This window comes from Mobula birostris, chromosome 6 (genome assembly GCF_030028105.1).
Source record: "Mobula birostris isolate sMobBir1 chromosome 6, sMobBir1.hap1, whole genome shotgun sequence".
NCBI classification, from domain to species: domain Eukaryota; kingdom Metazoa; phylum Chordata; class Chondrichthyes; order Myliobatiformes; family Myliobatidae; genus Mobula; species Mobula birostris.
The window spans coordinates 98,190,724-98,206,468 of record NC_092375.1 but is presented as its reverse complement, the minus strand read 5'-3'; positions in this window follow the sequence as shown (position 1 = coordinate 98,206,468).

The following is a 15,745-nucleotide window of genomic DNA, read 5'->3' as shown; positions in this document are numbered from 1 at the left end:
ACAAGGGTGGGAGGGCACTAAACAAGAGCCTTTCTCCAGCAAGTTTTTGTGCTGTTTGATCCAAGCTTCAGTATGTATACAACGATGGCGATGTATTCAGTCACCACGGCCTCTCTGGGTCCAACCAAAAGTGCAATTGTTCATTCTGTACATCTTATTTTAATGGTTATGTAAGGGGTTTCTTCTTTCATGTTATTTGCTAAGGCTAATAAAATGGCTTCTTTGTTATGTTATAATAAAATGGCTTCTCTGTAATGTTGCTGAGTTAACGGTAACAGCTTGTTTGGGTTATAATTACTGATAACGGGAATTGTATTCATTTGCTAACCAATTGGGATAGATGTTATTCTTTCTGTCTGTGTGAAAGCTGTAAGTTTGTGCAGGCTTCAAGGACAAGGCACAAGGAGAAGGAAGAGAGAAGACGTAGCCTGAGGAGACAGTTGCCGGACTCGCTGGGCCTGGCCTCGGGGCGGGAGCCCAGGGGCCGACTAGCGAAGGAGGATCAGTGAAAGGGAATCCGTGAGCTCCAGCATTTGTGCACTGGACATGTTTATGAGATTATTGGTTCCTTTTATTTGTTTTCCTTTTCTTTTGTTTCTCTACTAACACCATACTTAAATATAAAATCTTAATCGTTTAACGGCGTGTTGTGGCCTGAATGTTATTTCGGGGTACTGATGTTACACAGGGGACACAACACACAGCATCCACCCAAACAAGAGTGCTAAAGTTTGGTTGGGGAGGGGGTGCCACCCCCGAGATCATGCCACTAGATGCAACGAGTCTTACAGTTAAAAGTCATTGCTGGATTTTGAGGAAATCAAGTCGTTCATATTGACCCCAGTAGTAAGTTGCTCAATAGTGGTGGAGCTGGATTATGTGCTGTTTTGCTGCCTGCTGTAGCAACCCATGGTGAAGTTGTTAGAAGCAGTGTACAGTCCAACAAATGGTGCAAACGAGCGTCTTGGACATTTTTCTTGAGATTGCAAGACCTAGTTGTGCATTCATCATCATCATCAGGTGCCATGCCCAGTTTGAGCTTTGACTGCCATGACCCACTCACTCCTGTTTCGGGTCAAGTGGATCAATTCATTGGTATTCATTTCCAGTTCTCTGTCTCCATCATCATTCGTCTTTGTCTTCCTCTTGCTTTCTTCCCTTCAATCTTTCCCATGATTATCATGCGTTCTAACTCCTCTTTCCTAATCACATGTCCAATGAAGTTACGTTGCCTTTTCATGATCTCATACATTATTTCTCTTTTTGTGTTTGCTCTGTTCATGACATCCTTGTTAGATATTCGTTTTGTCCATGATATTCTTTGCATCCTCCTCAAAGATCATTCTCTGCTGCTACAATTCGTTTCCTCATGTTGCTAGATATTGTCCAACATTCTGAGGCATATAACATAACTGGATAAACGTAACATTTCAGTACTCTGAGGCGGGTTGTCATGCCTAGTTTAGTATTGGTGAGTATACTCTTCATTCCGTAAAGGTGTCTTTTGCCATCCCTATTCTTCTTTTGATGTCCATGTCGCACCTGCCATCTGATGTCACCCAGCTTCCTAAGTACAAAAGTTCTGTACTTATTTTATGTCTTCCCCGTTTATTCTCAGCCTGCAGATAGGATTCTCCTTCCTTTCTTAAGAAGAGTGATAAATACTGATTTTTTCATCTCTTCTGGTATTATTCCAGTCTCATAAATGTCATTGATTAAATCAGTAAGTTTTTCAATTCCATAATCTTCAAGGGTGATAATTTATTCTATTACTAATTCATCAGGACCTGCTGCCTTTCCTTTCTTCATCTTATTTATTGCATTACGAACTTCAGATTTTAAAATACTTGGACCTTCAATGTTTTTCTTAATTTCTCGTTTTTCGCCCCGATCGTCTTCAAACAATTCCTGAATATACTCAGTCTATCTGTTCATAATCTCATTTTTTTTCCATGATAATGGTACCGTCCTTTGCTTTCAAACATCCACATGAAGAACAGAGGAGCTTTTTACCAGTGATATTTTTGATTTGTTGATATAACCTTTTTGGATCTATAATAAGGATCCTTTCTATTTGCTCACATTCCTGGTTTAACCATTCTTCTTTGGCTTTTTGACATAAGCTTTTAACTTTTTTATCTAAGGACTCATATTCTACAGGATTTGTTTTCTTCCGTCTCCTTTCTTCCATTAGATTTTTGATTTCATCTGTCATCCATTTATTCTTTGTGCTTGTTTCTTTTTTAGGAATCACAGACTTTGCTGACTCTACCAAGACATCCTTTAGAGCGTTAAATTTCATTTCTACATGATTGCAATCATCTTCAACAGATTCTATTTCTAGACTTTGAAATCTATTCCTTACTTCAATTGTAAATTTTTATCTTAAGTTTTCTTTAATTAATTGCAAGTAGTCAAGGTTTTTGCTTCTTTAGTTTTTTTTAAGTTTTACTTTTACATGACATACTACTGGGTTATGGTCACGATTACAGTCTGCTCCTGGATATGTTTTGCATTGAGTCACTGAGTTTCTAAATCTTTGGTTTATAGTAATAAAGTCAATTTGGTTTCTAGTGTTATCACCTGGACTTTTCCGGGTCAACAAGCGTCTTGGATGGTTTTTAAAGTAGGTATTCATAGGGACCTGATTATTCATCTTGCACCATTCTACCCATTTGTCACCGCTTTCATTTCTTTCCCATGTCCAAATTTTCCTATGGTATTTCCATCAGCACCTTGTCCTACTTTAGCATTTAGATCTCCCATGACAATAACATTTTGAGATTTTGAGACTTGCATCCATTCTTTGCTTGTTCAAGCTCTTCATAGAATTTATCTGTATCCTCATTTGTTCCATCTGTTGTTGGTGCATATACCTGTACAATTGCTAAATCAAATGGTTGTCCTCTGAATCTAACAACGAGCACTCTTTCTGATATTGCCCAATGTTCTAAAACACTTTTTGCCATGTTTTCATCCATAAGAATTCCTACTCCATTAGTATGGGATGTTCCACAAGAATAAACTAGTGTTTCATTTCTATTCTGACATGTTCCAGCACCTATAGATCTGGTCCTAGGGTTGAGGTTCTAAACTGGAAGAAGGCCAAATTTGAAGAAATTAGAAAGGATCTAAAAAACGTGGATTGGGACAGGTTTTTCTCTGGCAACGATGTGATTGGTAAGTGGGAAGCCTTCAAAGGAGAAATTTTGAGAGTGCAGAGCTTGTATGTTCCTGACAGGATTAAAGGCAAAGTGAATAGGAATAAGGAACCCTGGTTCTCAAGGGATATTGCAACTCTGATAAAGAAGAAGAGAGAGTTGTATGACATGTGTAGGAAACAGGGAGTAAATAAGGTTCCTTGAGGAGTATAAAAAGTGCAAGAAAATACTTAAGAAGGAAATCAGGAGGGATAAAACAAGATATGAGGTTGCCTTGGCAGTCAAAGTGAAGGATAATCCAAAGAGCTTTTACAGGTATATTAAGAGTAAAAGGATTGTAAGGGATAAAATTAGTCCTCTTGAAGATCAGAGTGGTCGGCTATGTGCGGAACCAAAAGAAATAGGGGAGATCTTAAATGGTTTTTTTGCATCTGTATTTACTAAGGAAACTGGCATGAAGTCTATGGAATTAAGGGAAACAAGTAGTGAGATCATGGAAACTGTACAGATTGATAAGGAGGAGGTGCTTGCTATCTTGAGGCAAATTAAAGTGGATAAATCCCCAGGACCTGACAGGGTATTCCCTCGGACCTTTAAGGAAACTAGTTTTGAAATTGCAGGGGCCCTGGCAGATATATTTAAAACGTCAGTGTCGACGGGTGAGGTGCCGGAGGATTGGAGAATGGCTCATGTTGTTCCATTGTTTAAAAAAGGATCGAAAAGTAATCCAGGAAATTATAAGCTGGGAAGTTTGACGTCGGTAGTGGGTAAGTTATTGGAGGGAGTACTAAGAGACGGAATCTACAAGCATTTGGATAGGCAGGGACTTATTAGGGAGAGTCAACATGGCTTCGTGTGGTAGGTCATGTTTGACCAATCTATTGGAGATTTTCGAGGAGGTTACCAGGAAAGTGGATGAAGGGAAGGCAGTGGATGTTGTCTACATGGACTTCAGTAAGGCCTTTGACAAGGTGTGACATGGTGAGTATCCTGGCTAGACTGGCCCTTCCCATTGGTGCTGCCCTCTATCAGTGGAAGATGAGCTGGATTGTGTTCACCTGCGGCTACACCAACACATGATGAGGACTGGTGTGTGCAGAAAGCTGGCCCTAAGACAACATCAATCTACAGGTCAGGAGACTGACATTCAGGCACCAGGGCTAGAGTTCTATTTGTGACTATGTTTTACAGCCATCGTAGTTATATGTGTGCGTGCGTGTGTGTGTGTGTGTGCTGTCTATGGGTTTTGGTGGTTATATGTCTGTGTGTGTGCTGTGCTGTCTATGGGTTTTGGTGGTTATATGTCTGTGTGTGTGCTGTGCTGTCTATGGGTTTTGGTACTGTGCTTTGCACCTTGGGCCTGGAGGAACACCGCTTCACTTGGCTGCATTCATGGGTATGGTTGAATGACAATTAAGCTTCACCTGGAAGTTGAACATGGCACCATCCCCTGAAGTATACCAGCCTGCAGAATTCTATTGTGAATAGGCCATTGCACTAGAAGACAAGAACGCTTTGGCCATACCATGCCCATGTTAATAGCTAATGTTGTTCCATTATTCATAAAAGGCTCTAATAATAAACAGGGAACTTATAGGTCAGTGAGTCTGACATCAATCAGGGGTAAATTATTGGAAGATATTCTAAGGGACCATATATATATATGTATGAATTTGGATGGACAGGGCCTGATTAGGAATAGTCAACATGGCTTTGTGCATGGTAGGTTGCGTTTAACAAGGAGTTACAAAGAAAATCGATGAAAGAGACACAGTGGACTTTGGACTTTAGCAAGGCCATTGACTAAGTCATGTCACAAAGAACAATACTGAGAATACTTCACATCTGATGTCTAGATTCTTTGCTGTGCCTTCACCTTGGCTATGCTTTCTGCATATTTCTTGGCGAAGGCCTTGTTTTTCCAGTACTTTCATGTAATTGAATCTGACAATGAACATTACTCAGTATTGGGGTCCCAGGCTCGGCACTGATGCCCAGTGGCCATTTATCTGTCTGGGGGTGGAGAGGAGGAAGTCTAGGGGGTCATATTGGTATCCAGGAATTGAGTTGATGTTTGTCCAGTAACAGCCATGGAAAACCACGCTATTGCTCCGGTTTGGTCGCCAGCCGCTCAACCATGGTTTTCCAGTTGGGCGCTGGATGCTCAAAGAGATTTGGGGGGGGGGGGGGCGGGGCGGGCACCTGGCGCTCGGACGGGAGCCGTGGTCAGATGGTTGGTAATTTGGGAGAGTGTGAAGACACCCAGCAGGACTAAAAAACACAAGACCTGACAAAGGGCAGATGAGCTCCTTGTGAGCCAACAGCCATCTTCCATGGAAGAGATTAAAGCCTCACCATGTATCTATGAATCGTATGCTATGTACCTAGTTAGAGGAGACATGATGAACTTGGGCGCTGCACCGTGTGCCTGGATCTGCCCAAGGCCTCCACCTAAGGAAGGGCCGAGCTCGAAGAAGCGGCCACGGCTGGAGGCTGACACGGCTTCGGGCTCGAGTTTGGTGGGGGCGGCAGCGGCGGTGCCAAGGCGGCCAGCGAGAACAAACTGGAGGAGAGGCTGTACTCGATGCTGTCGCAAGATTGAAGAAGATGGAGGTGTATAACCGCAAACCCTGGATTCGGGACGGCAGCCACTGGCTGACTGACTATTGTTTAGTCTTAATTATGGAAATGCAGCGTATGTCTTTATAACTGCCATAAGACACTGATTAACATAGTTACAGCAATAAAAGTTTATGCCTAACCATATTTGCTAGTGTTATCAAGTAACAACAATGATGACAGGCAAAATACCAGTTCCAATTTTAGAATCTGCCGAGCAAGCAAAAGACCTCATAACTTGAAAAGTTATTTTATTGCAATGGTTTTCTAGTAAAATCTGATGTGCATTTTATGAATCCTCATCAAATCTCTGCTCAGATGTTCTGAGTCATAAAGAGCCACAATCTCTTCTCATAACTAAAATTTGTCAGCTATTGCACCACCTTTGCGAATACCCTCTGTACCCTTCCTAACCCTATCACAACTTAATCTTTAACCTCAAATACCCTCTGTATCATCCTACCCTATCATAGCTGGATCTTTAACTTCAAAGAAGTCCCAAGGAGCTTTGTTACAAGCTGTTCCAACAAAACAGACACCAAGTGATTTGGAATAATATATTCCTGGGAAGTGATGTTGAGTGGGCCTGAAAGCTTCATTCATAAATTTCTATTGGTGAAAAAAAGCTTAAATGAGGGAATTCTGGAAAACGGACTCAGGTAATTGGTGATTTTCTTTCAGATGCAATTTTCGTCAGAAGCATATAAATGGAATATTTCAAAGGAGTTTCAGGACTGCAGGAGTGTGAAGGAAAGGACTAGAATAAGGATGTTGTGGGTGAGGTCAAGAATTATTAAGTTAATGTTAGGGTGAATGGGCCAACTGCACGTCACACATATAAGAATTCTCTGAAAAATGGAAGAAGGGCAGGACAGTGTGGTTATGGAGTCATAGAGAAGTACAGGACAGTGTGGTTATGGAGTCGTGGAGCAGTAGAACACAGGACAGTGTGGATATGGAGTCATGGAGCAGTACAGCACAGGACAGTGTGGATATGGAGTCATGGAGCAGTAGAGTACAGGACAGTGTGGATATCAAGTCGTGGAGCAGTACAGTACAGCACAGTGTGGATATGGAGTCATGGAGCAGTAGAGTACTGGACAGTGTGGATATTGAGTCATAGAGAAGTAGAGTGCAGGACAGTGTTGATATGGAGTCATGGAGCAGTAGAGAAAAAGACGGTGTGGATATGGAGGCATGGAGCAGTAGAGAACAGGACAGTGTGGATATCGAGCGATGGAGCACTAGAGCATAGGAGAGTGTGGATATGGAGTCGTGAAGCAGTAGAGTATGAGACAGTGTGGTTATGGAGTAGTGAAGCAGTAGAGTAAAGGGAAGTGTGGATATGGAGTCCTAGAGCAGTAGAGCACAGGACAATGTGGATATGGAGTCGTGGAGCAGTAGAGTACAGGACAGTGCGGATATGCAATTGTGGAGCCGCAGAACACAGGACAGTGTGGATATCGAGCCATGGAGCAGTAGAGTACAGGACAGTGTGGATATGGAGTCGTGCAGCAGTAGAGTACAGGACAGTGTGGATATGGAGTCATAAAGCAGCGGAGCACACGACAGTCTGGATATCGAGTCATGGAGCAGTAGAGCACAGGACAGTGTGGATATGGAGTCGTGGAGCAGTAGAGTACTGGACAGTGTAGATACGGAATCATGGAGCAGTAGAGCACAGGACAGTGTGAATATGGAGTGTCGGAGCAGTAGAGTACAGGGCAGTGCGGATATGGATTCATGGAGCAGTAGCACACAGGAAAGTGTGGATATGGAGTCCTGGATCAATAGAGCACAGGACTGTGTGGATATGCAGTCGTGGAGCAGTAGAGTACAGCACAGTGTGGATATGGAGCCATGGAGCAGTAGCGCACAGGAAAGTGTGGATATGGAGTCATCGAACAGTAGAACACAGGACAGTGTGGATATGGAGTCGTGGAGCAGTGGAGCACAGGACAGTGTGGATATGGAGTCGTGGAGCAGTGGAGCACAGGACAGTGTGGATATGGAGTCGTGGAGCAGTGGAGCACAGGACATTGTGGATATAGAGTCCTGGAGAAGTGTGGTACAGTAAAGAACTATGTGGATATGGGGTCATGGAGCAGTGGAGCACACGGCGGTGTGGATATGTAGTCATGGAGCAGTAGAGTACAGCACAGTGTGGATATGGAGTTATGGAGAACTAAAGCACAGGACTCTGAGGATATGGAGTCATGGAGCAGTAGAGCACAGGACACTGTAGATATGGATTCATGGATCAGAAGAGTACAGGACAGTGTGGATATGGAGTCGTGGAGCAGCAACGTACAGGACAGTGTGGATATGGAGTCATGGAGCAGTAATGCGCAGCAAAGTGTGGATATGGAGTCGTGTAGCAGTAGAGAACAGGACGGTGTGGATATGCAGTGGTGGAGCTGTAGAGTACAGCACAGTGTGGATATTGGGTTTTGGAGCAGTAAAGCACAGGACACTGTGGATATGGAGTCATGGAGCAGTAGAGCACAGGACAGTGTGGATATGGAGTCATAAAGCAGTAGAGTACAGGACAGTGTGGATATGGAGCCATGGAGCAGCAGCGCACAGGAAAGTGTGGATATGGAGTCATGGAGCAGTAAAGCACAGGAAAGAGTGGATATGGAGTCGTGGAGCAGTACAGTACATGACAGTATGGATATTGAGTTGTGAGAAGATGAGTAAAGGACAGTATGCTATGGAGTCATGGAGCAGTAGAGTACAGGACAGTGTGGATATAGAATCATGGAGCAGAAGCTTACACGACTCTGTGGATATGGAGTCATAGAGCAGTAGAGAACAGGACAGTGTGGATATGGAGTCGGGGAGCAGTAGAGCACCAGATAGTGCGGATGTTGGTCCATGGAGCAGTAGAGCCCAGGACAGTGTGGATACGTAGTCATGGAGCAGTGGAGCACAGGACAGTGTGGATATGGAGTCGGGGAGCAGAAGAGCACCAGATAGTGCGGATGTTGGTCCATGGAGCAGTAGAGCCCAGGACAGTGTGGATATGGAGTCATAAAGCAGTAGAGAACAGGACGGTGTGGATATGCAGTGGTGGAGCTGTAGAGTACAGCACAGTGTGGATATTGGGTTTTGGAGCAGTAAAGCACAGGACACTGTGGATATGGAGTAATGGAGCAGTAGCGCACAGGAAAGTGTGGGTATGGAGTTATGGAGCAGTAAAGCACAGGACAGTGTGGATATGGAGTCGTGGAGCAGTGGAGCACAGGACATTGTGGATATAGAGTCCTGGAGAAGTGTGGTACAGTAAAGAACTATGTGGATATGGGGTCATGGAGCAGTAGAGCACAAGACAGTGTGGATATGGAGCCGTGGATCAGTGAAGCACAGGTTCGAGTGGATACGGTGTCGTGGAGCAATGGAGGACAGCACAGTGTGGATATTGGGTTTTGGAGCAGTAAAGCACAGGACACTGTGGATATGGAGTCATGGAGCAGTAGAGCACAGGACAGTGTGGATATGGAGTCATAAAGCAGTACAGTACAGGACAGTGTGGATCTGGAGCCATGGAGCAGCAGCGCACAGGAAAGTGTGGATATGGAGTCATGGAGCAGTAAAGCACAGGAAAGAGTGGATATGGAGTCGTGGAGCAGTGAAGCACAGGTTCGAGTGGATACGGTGTCGTGGAGCAATGGAGGACAGCACAGTGTGGATATTGGGTTTTGGAGCAGTAAAGCACAGGACACTGTGGATATGGAGTCATGGAGCAGTAGAGCACAGGACAGTGTGGATATGGAGTCATAAAGCAGTAGAGTACAGGACAGTGTGGATCTGGAGCCATGGAGCAGCAGCGCACAGGAAAGTGTGGATATGGAGTCATGGAGCAGTAAAGCACAGGAAAGAGTGGATATGGAGTCGTGGAGCAGTGAAGCACAGGTTCGAGTGGATACGGTGTCGTGGAGCAATGGAGGACAGCACAGTGTGGATATTGGGTTTTGGAGCAGTAAAGCACAGGACACTGTGGATATGGAGTCATGGAGCAGTAGAGCACAGGACAGTGTGGATATGGAGTCATAAAGCAGTAGAGTACAGGACAGTGTGGATATGGAGCCATGGAGCAGTAGCGCACAGGAAAGTGTGGATATGGAGTCATGGAGCAGTAAAGCACAGGAAAGAGTGGATATGGAGTCGTGGAGCAGTACAGTACATGACAGTATGGATATTGAGTTGTGAGAAGATGAGTAAAGGACAGTATGCTATGGAGTCGTGGAGCAGTAGAGTACAGGACAGTGTGGATATAGAATTCTGGAACAGAAGCTTACACGACTCTGTGGATATGGAGTCATAGAGCAGTAGAGAACAGGACAGTGTGGATATGGAGTCGTGGAGCAGTCGAGCACAAGACAGTGTGGGTATGGAGCCGTGGATCAGTGGAGCACAGGTTCGAGTGGATACGGTGTCGTGGAGCAATGGAGGACAGGACAGTGTGGATATGGAGTCATAAAGCTGTAGAGTACAGGACAGTGTGGATATGGAGCCATGGAGCAGCAGCGCACAGGAAAGTGTGGATATGGAGTCGTAGAGCAGTAGCGCACAGGAAAGTGTGGATATGGAGTCGTGGAGCAGTAGAGCACAAGACAGTGTGGATATGGAGCCGTGGATCAGTGGAGCACAGGTTCGAGTGGATACGGTGTCGTGGCGCAATGGAGCACAGGACAGTGTGGATATGGAATCATAAAGCTGTAGAGTACAGAACAGTGTGGATATGGAGCCATGGAGCAGTAGTGCACAGGAGAGTGTGGATATGGAGTCGTGCAGCAGTAGAGCACAAGACAGTGTGGATATGGAGCCGTGGATCAGTGGAGCACAGGTTCGAGTGGATACGGTGTCGTGGAGCAATGGAGGACAGGACAGTGTGGATATGGAGTCATAAAGCTGTAGAGTACAGGACAGTGTGGATATGGAGCCATGGAGCTGTAGCGCACAGGAAAGTGGGATATGGAGTCGTGTAGCAGTAGAGCACAAGACAGTGTGGATATGGGCTGTGGAAAAGTGAAGCACAGGTTCGTGTGGATACGGAGTCATGGAGCAATGGAGGACAGGGCAGTGTGGATAAGGAGTCGTGGAACTGTAGAGCACAGGACTGTGTGGATATGGAGTCCGGGAGCAGTAGAGCACCAGATAGTGCGGATGTTGGTCCATGGAGCAGTAGAGCCCAGGACAGTGTGGATATGGAGTCATAAAGCAGTAGAGAACAGGACGGTGTGGATATGCAGTGGTGGAGCTGTAGAGTGCAGCACAGTGTGGATATTGGGTTTTGGAGCAGTAAAGCACAGGACACTGTGGATATGGAGTAATGGAGCAGTAGCGCACAGGAAAGTGTGGATATGGAGTCATGGAGCAGTAAAGCACAGGAAAGAGTGGATATGGAGTCGTGGAGCAGTACAGTACATGACAGTATGGATATTGAGTTGTGAGAAGATGAGTAAAGGACAGTGTGATATGGAGTCGTGGAGCAGTAGAGTACAGGACAGTGTGGATATGGAATCATGGAGCAGAAGCTTACACGACTCTGTGGATATCGAGACGTAGAGCAGTAGAGCACAAGACAGTGTGGATATGGAGCCGTGGATCAGTGGAGCACAGGTTCGAGTGGATACGGTGTCGTGGAGCAATGGAGGACAGGACAGTGTGGATATGGAGCCATGGAGCAGTAGCGCACTGGAAAGTGTGGATACGTAGTCATGGAGCAGTAGAGCACAGGACAGTGTGGATATGGAGTCATAAAGCAGTAGAGAACAGGAAGGTGTGGATATGCAGTGGTGGAGCTGTAGAGTACAGCACAGGGTGGATATGGAGTCATGGAGCAATACAGAACAGTGTGGATATGGAGTCATGAAACAGAAGAGCACAAGACAGTGTGCATATGGAGTCATAAAGTAGCGGAGCACACGACAGTCTGGATATCGAGTCATGGAGCAGTAGAGCACAGGACAGTGTGGATATGGAGTCGTGGAGCAGTAGAGTACTGGACAGTGTAGATACGGAATCATGGAGCAGTAGAGCACAGGACAGTGTGGATATGGAGTGTCGGAGCAGTAGAGTACAGGGCAGTGCGGATATGGATTCATGGAGCAGTAGCACACAGGAAAGTGTGGATATGGAGTCCTGGATCAATAGAGCACAGGACTGTGTGGATATGCAGTCGTGGAGCAGTAGAGTACAGCACAGTGTGGATATGGAGCCATGGAGCAGTAGCGCACAGGAAAGTGTGGATATGGAGTCATGGAGAACTACAGTACAGGACAGTGTGGATATGGAGTTGTGAGCAGATGCGTAAAGGGCAGTGTGGATATGCAGACATGGAGAAGTAGAGTACAGGACAGTGTGGATATGGAATCATGCAGCAGAAGCTTACACGACTGCGTGGATATGGAGTAGTAGAGCAGTAGAGAACAGGATAGTGTGGATATGGAGTCGTGGAGCAGTAGAGCACAAGTCAGTGTGGATATGGAGCCGTGGAGCAGTGAAGCACAGTTTCGTGTGGATACGGAGTCGTGGAGCAATGGAGTACAGGATGGTGTGGATATGCAGTCGTGGAGCAGTACCGCACAGGACAGTGTGGATATAGAGTCATGGAGCAGTAGAGCATGCGACAGTGCGGATATGGAGTCACGGAGCAGTAGAGAACTGGGATATGTGGATATGAAGCTGAGGAGCAGTAGTGTCCAGGACTGTGCGGATATGCAGTCGTATTAGGGTTGAGCACAGGTCAGTGTGGATATGGAGTCATGGAGCATTAGAGTACAGGACAGTGTGGATATGGAGTCATGGAACAGTAGAACACAGGACAGTGTGGATATGGAGTCTGGAGCAGTGGAGCACAGGACAGTGTGGATATGGATTCGTGGAGCAGCAACGTACAGGACAGTGTGGATATGGTGTCATCGAACAGTAGAACACAGGACAGTGTGGATATGGAGTCGTGGAGCAGTGGAGAAAAGGACAGTGTGGATATGGCGTTATGGAGCAGTAAAGCACAGGACAGTGTGGATATGGAGTTGTGGAGCAGTGGAGCACAGGACATTGTGGATATAGAGTCCTGGAGAAGTGTGTTACAGTAAAGAACTATGTGGATATGGGGTCATGGAGCAGTGGAGCACAGGGCGGTGTGGATATGTAGTCATGGAGCAGTAGAGTACAGCACAGTGTGGATATGGAGTTAAGGAGCACTAAAGCACAGGACTCTGAGTATATGGAGTCATGGAGCAGTAGAGCACAGGACACTGTGGATATGGATTCATGGATCAGAAGAGTACAGGACAGTGTGGATATGGAGTCGTGGAGCAGCAACGTACAGGACAGTGTGGATATGGAGTCATGGAGCAGTAACGCGCAGCAAAGTGTGGATATGGAGTCGTGTAGCAGTAGAGAACAGGACAGTGTGGATATGCAGTGGTGGAGCTGTAGAGTACAGCACAGTGTGGATATTGGGTTTTAGAGCAGTAAAGCACAGGACACTGTGGATATGGAGTCATGGAGCAGTAGAGCACAGGACAGTGTGGATATGGAGTCATAAAGCAGTAGAGTACAGGACAGTGTGGATATGGAGCCATGGAGCAGTAGCGCACAGGAAACTGTGGATATGGAGTCATGGAGCAGTAAAGCACAGGAAAGAGTGGATATGGAGTCGTGGAGCAGTACAGTACATGACAGTATGGATATTGAGTTGTGAGAAGATGAGTAAAGGAGAGTATGATATGGAGTCGTGGAGCAGTAGAGTACAGGACAGTGTGGATATAGAATCATGGAGCAGAAGCTTACACGACTCTGTGGATATGGAGTCGTAGAGCAGTAGAGAACAGGACAGTGTGGATATGGAGTCGTGGAGCAGTGGAGCACAGGTTCGAGTGGATACGGTGTCGTGGAGCAATGGAGGACAGGACAGTGTGGATATGGAGTCATAAAGCTGTAGAGTACAGGACAGTGTGGATATGGAGCCATGGAGCAGTCGCGCACAGGAAAGTGTGGATATGGAGTCGTGGAGCAGTAGAGCACAAGACAGTGTGGATATGGAGCCGTGGATCAGTGGAGCACAGGTTCGAGTGGATACGGTGTCATGGAGCAATGGAGGACAGGACAGTGTGGATATGGAGTCATAAAGCTGTAGAGTACAGGACAGTGTGGATATGGAGCCATGGAGCAGTAGCGCACAGGAAAGTGTGGATATGGAGTCGTAGAGCAGTAGAGCACAAGACAGTGTGCATATGGAGCCGTGGATCAGTGGAGCACAGGTTCGAGTGGATACGGTGTCGTGGAGCAATGGAGGACAGGACAGTGTGGATATGGAGTCATAAAGCTGTAGAGTACAGGACAGTGTGGATATGGAGCCATGGAGCTGTAGCGCACAGGAAAGTGTGGATATGGAGTCGTGGAGCAGTAGAGCACAAGACAGTGTGGATATGGAGCTGTGGAAAAGTGAAGCACAGGTTCGTGTGGATACGGAGTCATGGAGCAATGGAGGACAGGGCAGTGTGGATAAGGAGTCGTGGAACTGTAGAGCACAGGACTGTGTGGATATGGAGTCGGGGAGCAGTAGAGCACCAGATAGTGCGGATGTTGGTCCATGGAGCAGTAGAGCCCAGGACAGTGTGGATACGTAGTCATGGAGCAGTAGAGCACAGGACAGTGTGGATATGGAGTCATAAAGCAGTAGAGAACAGGAAGGTGTGGATATGCAGTGGTGGAGCTGTAGAGTACAGCACAGTGTGGATATGGAGTCATGGAGCAATACAGAACAGTGTGGATATGGAGTCATGAAACAGAAGAGCACAAGACAGTGTGCATATGGAGTCATAAAGTAGCAGAGCACACGACAGTCTGGATATCGAGTCATGGAGCAGTAGAGCACAGGACAGTGTGGATATGGAGTCGTGGAGCAGTAGAGTACTGGACAGTGTAGATACGGAATCATGGAGCAGTAGAGCACAGGACAGTGTGGATATGGAGTGTCGGAGCAGTAGAGTACAGGGCAGTGCGGATATGGATTCATGGAGCAGTAGCACACAGGAAAGTGTGGATATGGAGTCCTGGATCAATAGAGCACAGGACTGTGTGGATATGCAGTCGTGGAGCAGTAGAGTACAGCACAGTGTGGATATGGAGCCATGGAGCAGTAGCGCACAGGAAAGTGTGGATATGGAGTCATGGAGAACTACAGTACAGGACAGTGTGGATATGGAGTTGTGAGCAGATGCGTAAAGGGCAGTGTGGATATGCAGACATGGAGAAGTAGAGTACAGGACAGTGTGGAAATGGAATCATGCAGCAGAAGCTTACACGACTGCGTGGATATGGAGTAGTAGAGCAGTAGAGAACAGGATAGTGTAGATATGGAGTCGTGGAGCAGTAGAGCACAAGTCAGTGTGGATATGGAGCCGTGGAGCAGTGAAGCACAGTTTCGTGTGGATACGGAGTCGTGGAGCAATGGAGTACAGGATGGTGTGGATATGCAGTCGTGGAGCAGTACCGCACAGGACAGTGTGGATAAAGAGTCATGGAGCAGTAGAGCATGCGACAGTGCTGATATGGAGTCACGGAGCAGTAGAGAACTGGGATATGTGGATATGAAGCTGAGGAGCAGTAGTGTCCAGGACTGTGCGGATATGCAGTCGTATTAGGGTTGAGCACAGGTCAGTGTGGATATGGAGTCATGGAGCATTAGAGTACAGGACAGTGTGGATATGGAGTCATGGAACAGTAGAACACAGGACAGTGTGGATATGGAGTCTGGAGCAGTGGAGCACAGGACAGTGTGGATATGGATTCGTGGAGCAGCAACGTACAGGACAGTGTGGATATGGTGTCATCGAACAGTAGAACACAGGACAGTGTGGATATGGAGTCGTGGAGCAGTGGAGCACAGGACAGTGTGGATATGGAGTTATGGAGCAGTAAAGCACAGGACAGTGTGGATATGGAGTTGT